The following is a 5,689-nucleotide window of genomic DNA, read 5'->3' as shown; positions in this document are numbered from 1 at the left end:
TGCAAGTGGTTGTACAAAAAGAAAGAGGATCCTACCAAGCTCGATGGTACAAGATTCAAAGTAAGGTTAATGGCTAAGGGGTTGGCACAAAGAGAGGAAGTTGACTACAATGAGATCTTTTCTCCGGTGGTCAAGCACACTTCCATTCGGGTGCTATTGAGTATTGTTGCTCATCATGATCTTGAGCTGGAACAACTCGATGTCAAAAACGTCTTCTTGCACGAGGACTTGGATGAGAAAATCTATATGCATCAACTTGAGGGCTACAAGGTTGAGGATAAGGAACGTCAAGTTTGTCGCTTGAGAAAATCACTATATGGATTGAAGCAATCTCCTCGGCAGTGGTACAAGCGATTTGACTCCTTCATGCTAAAGCATGGTTTCTCCAAAAGTGAGTATGACTGTTGTGTTTATATTCGAAAATTTCGGGGAGGTAACTATATATATCTTCTTTTGTATGTGGATGACATGCTTATCGCTTCGAAAAGTAAGGTGGAGATAGATAGGTTGAAAACTCAACTTGGTAAAGAGTTTGAGATGAAGGATATGGGGGCTGCTAGGAAAATACTGGGTATGGAGATTAGAAGAGAGAGGACGAACCGGCGAATGTTCTTGAGTCAGAAAGGCTACATTGAGTGGGTTATCGCTAGGTTCGGGTTGTAAGGTGCAAAATCGGTGGTGACTCCATTAGCTCCACATTTCAGGCTCTCTGGTAAACAGTCTCCTACTACAGCGGAAGAAAAGGTACGCATGGATCGTGTACCTTATGCTAGTGCAGTTGGTAGTTTGATGTATGTCATGGTGTGTACACGCCCAGATATTTCACAGGCGGTTAGTGTGGTCAGTAGATTCATGGCGAATCCGAGGAAGGCACACTGGGAAGCTGTGAAGTGGATCCTGAGGTACTTAAAAGGTACCGCGGATACGGGTTTATGTTTTGGTGGAGATGCATGTCATATAAGTGGGTTTGTGGACTCGGATTATGCAGGTGATCTAGATAGACGACGATCTACTACTGGATATGTGTTTTGCATACATGGTGCCCCAGTTAGTTGGCGATCGATGTTACGGGCTACAATTGCTCTTTCTACTACAGAGGCCGAGTATATGGCCATGGCAGAGGGAGTGAAGGAAGCATTGTGGGTATGGGGTCTTCTAGATGATTTGGGGATTGAGCAGGATTGTGTGGACTTATGGTGTGATAGCCAGAGTGCGATTCACTTGGCTAAGAATCGGGTTCACAATGCTCGAACCAAGCATATCGACGTCAGGTATCATTTTGTGCGTGATGTAATAGAGGAAGGTGATATTTCACTCTTGAAGGTACACACAAATGAGAACCCAGCTGACATGTTACCAAAGTGGTAACGGGTAGCAAGTTTTAGCATTGCTTGGACTTGCTTCACATTAGTTCGTGTTGATATGCTCGAGTGGGCATGGCCCTTCGGGGCGGGGTTGAAATGAGGTGAAGAGTATATGAAGGTGGAGGTGAACTATGAAGGCTTGATCCCGAGTTTTGGGTACGTAGGCAATCATGGTTTGAATGGTGCAGCCGAGTTCTTTTGGTGCTTGCTACTTCTTCTTGTGTTCGTCCAAAATTTGATGTCTATCAAATGATGTACGAGGTGGAGAATTGTGAGAAATGGGAGAAGAAGAGCTGGGCGCTGGCCGTGCTGCATGGAAGCAGAAACATGGCGCCTAGGCGCCCCGATATCGGAAATGAGGCAGGAACATGGTGCCTAGGCGCCCCAATGCAAATCCAAAGCAGCAACATGGCGCCTAGGCGCCCTGGATTGAGCTATATATATCAGATTTTTCCCCTTCCAGTTAAGAACTCAATTTTGAGAGAGAAAAATAGAGAGGGCTTGGATAGAATTTATCAAGTAAGAGTTTGTTCTTCTTGGGTATAAATTCAAAGCCATTTTTCTTTCTTTGGGATTAACTTGAGGCTTGTTCAGGTAATCCAATCCATTGTTCTTCTTATATATTGAAAAATCATTTCTTCCCCAATTTCTTATTTTTTTCAAGTGGTTTGAGATTTTTCATATTACAAGTTTGTTTGATCTTGGGCATCTTTAAGAGGTGTTTTCCCAACAGTCTCAAATATCGAAGTTTTTGAATAGCTTCAAGTTATTATGGCTACTGGCTATTTTCTTATAATAATTTTTAGTCCATGGATCCACTTGTCGAGTTGTAGATCGAGCCGTCATGAGGCACTTTGCATGTTGGTCAATTTTAGATGATCTAATACATAATGCTTAAGAGTTAAAACTAGTTTAAATTCTTCTCATCCCCATATTGCTCGTGTGAATTGGACTTCAGAGCCATACAATTTCGTTTTCGTACAAGTTTGCATAGTTTTCTTTATTTATTTATTCGATTGTGTTACATGTACATTATAATTTATAAATTTGTTTACTAACATATAATGTGACAAGATATGTTGGGTCAAAATCACATCAAATAAATTTGAAAAAAAATTTAAATAACACCCACTTTCTTTTGAAACTTCATTAATTTATAAAAGATTATGTAAATGATTACGTAAATGATGATGTGTAACAAACGTTTTCCTCATTCAACTTTTTGGTACAATGCATTCGTGAGTAGTGATGTTTGGCTAGAGGCAAATCTTACTATTATTCATTATTTAGAGTTGCATTTGATATACGTTCGTAGAGTAAAATTTTTTATTTGCCATTATTATGAAGTAGAATAATTATTTTTATCCAATAATATTAGTTTTTACTGTGTTAAAAAGAATTTGTTAAGTATTTGATGAACTATTGATTATAATGATATTACTTTGTATCATCATCATCATCGTCGATAATATTTTAATGTTTATTTTTATTTTTTATTTATACTTTTATAACACTAGCAATATGATTCAAATTTTCAATATATATTTGCTATAGTTATTTTAAAATGAAAAAAACAATTCCTAAGTAAAATAGTAGTCTATATATTAGAAAATATACTAATTTAATTAATGATGGATAAAATTGATATTTTAATTATAAATAATTGAAGAAAGGGCAATTATATTCACACCACAATTTCTATTTTTTGCACCACATTTTAAATAGCAGTTATGCCCCTAACAATTTTTCATGTCATTGTTATACTTAAAGTTTTGAGTAGTTAAGCATTTTGTATTTGATAACAATTTTTTGTCAAAAAATTCATTGAAATGGTGTAATAAAAATTATTTTTCATCATAATTTAAAAAATATATATAAATATAAAGTGCCAAAAAAAAATTTCCTCTCATTTTAAATCGTGAAAATAAAATTTCTTGATATGAATCATCATCAAGGATGTTAATAAAATGTTCAAAATAAGAATTTGAAGAAAAAAAAAGTTAAGAAAATAATTGCAACAGTGAGCAAAAATTGAAAAATTTAACAGTAATTAAAATATAATATAACAAATAAAAAGTATGTTGTCAATATAACCCTCTTGAAGAAATTAAAAGTAGAATATGAAAAATTACCATTTTGCAGTGTCTTATAATCATTTTTTCTTAAAATTGTCAAATAGTTGAAACAACTTTTGATCCCAAATGGGGCCTTCAATCCATATTACAGTATCTCATTCAGTTTATCGGCTAAATACAGAACATATATACTTTTAACACCATGGACTTGTTTGAGTACCATTAATTTTCATTACATTACATTTCATTTTTCTCTTTTTTATTTTCAACCATACAATCTTCCATAAAATAATATTACACGTAAATCGAAAACTTTTCCTTCATTTTCAACCATTCATTTTTCAAAAAAATATTATTCCACCCATTAATTTTTCCACCTAATGGGGGCCAAACAGGGGCTAAGATTGAATGCTCGGGACACAGTAATAGAATAGGGAATTGTCCCTCTTAGACTAGTTAAAAACTAAGAGGACAATTTTTCAATATTTTAAAAATCGACCCGAAAAAGAAAAAGGGTCAAACGGTCAAAGCAGGATCGACCCGGATATCAAAATTAAATAAATAAGTACTCCAACAAATTATAAAATATTATTACAACAACAATTTTTTAAATTTTAGTATTACTAACTCAAAGTAATATAAATCAATATTTGTCAATTAGATTTATTATCATATAATTTATTTAAAAAATCAAAAATTAACAATTAATGTGCTTGAAATAATTTGCTTTGTTCAAGTTGAAATTATTTGTGCTTTGGTAGCCAAAATTTGTTTAATAGAAAGAAGGAAATGAACAATTATTAAATATATAAATTGTAAAAGGTTACACAACTTATCTCACATCAAAAGTTGAGGAAAACTTTATAGACTATTCTCTTTTAAAAACAACACTTAGATTGTAAGGAAAGTAAAATTTAGCTTGCCAATGCTTTAGCCCATTTATCAAAGCATTTTTTTTTTATTTGAAAAACCCCTTATTGACCTGTAAAAATCGTGACCGGTTTCCGGTTAAAATGGCCTGTTTAATGGGTTATTTACTAGTTTTTTTCATTTTGGGATAATATAGTAGGATCAGATGGGATTTCAGATCGGTTCTCAATCTTTCTGATTGAACCGGTCGATCCAACCCGATTTTTAAAACATTGCAATTTTTAAAGCATGAAGCAAGTTGAAGAATGGCTTGTTAAAGTGAATCAGAATCAGAATGCACTCTTAGTGATATGGTTGTGTCGTGGGGATTAAAATTAATTTTTTTTATCAAATTTTAATAGAATTTTTTTATGAAAATGTGTGGTTGAGAAATTATGGATTTCATAAATATGTTGTTAAATTTAATTGTAGACTTTAACTTAAATTTTAAAATTTAGATTTTAATCCCACCAAATATGTACTTAAAATTGAAGCATTTTCATTTATCATAAAAGAAAAGGCAAAAAATAAAAAATAAAAACACAACCTTTGTTAATCGGGCCTCCCATGCAGCAAACTGCATCACTCAGATTACCGGTCTTTGGGGTTGTGGCCCATGAATCTTTCTAGACCTATGTTTTTCTTACGGAATATTAACATATATAGCACTAAGAATTATCCTACAAGTACACTGATCTTTCCATCATCTTTGACAGCCCTCTCACATTACACGAATGGATCCCGCGATTAAAATAATCGCTATAGGTTAAAAATGTTTTGTAGTAGTCTTTGGTTAGACTTAACATCCTCGCTTTACATTTTTTGTGAACATTGTTAGTAAAACGTTTACTGATTGTTTTTGTATGAATTGTCCAACGTGACATCTCAAGCAACGTTAGGAATGCATATTCGGACAGTCCCTTGACTCGAAAAATCTGAAAATATTAACATAGATCAATAGGGAAAAATTTTCAATTTAAGTTGAGATGTGTAGTGAAATAACAATTTTAAAATTAACAAATAGGGTTCTTGATATTTTACCGTTGTTCTATCAACTTGTGAAATCAATTATATTTAAATATTTCTCCACGTTGCTAGAAAGATTCAATGAAAATAATAATCTAATCCCAATTAATGTCAAGAACAATCAACATTTCAACTGGATTTGAAAAGTTTCAAAAAATTAAGACTGAAATTAAATTGACTTCTACTTGAGTGCATTTTATAAATGATAAATTTTTCATACTTTTTAATAACGCACTCTCCATAAAATTGCTTCCACAGAAGCACTTAATAATAAATAAGCATTGCCCAATTTTGTCTTCTGAAGTGTTGAATGAA

The sequence above is a fragment of the Olea europaea genome, chromosome 7 (genome assembly GCF_002742605.1).
Source record: "Olea europaea var. sylvestris chromosome 7, O_europaea_v1, whole genome shotgun sequence".
In the NCBI taxonomy this organism is placed as follows: Eukaryota; Viridiplantae; Streptophyta; class Magnoliopsida; order Lamiales; family Oleaceae; genus Olea; species Olea europaea.
This window is presented reverse-complemented; position numbering follows the sequence as displayed.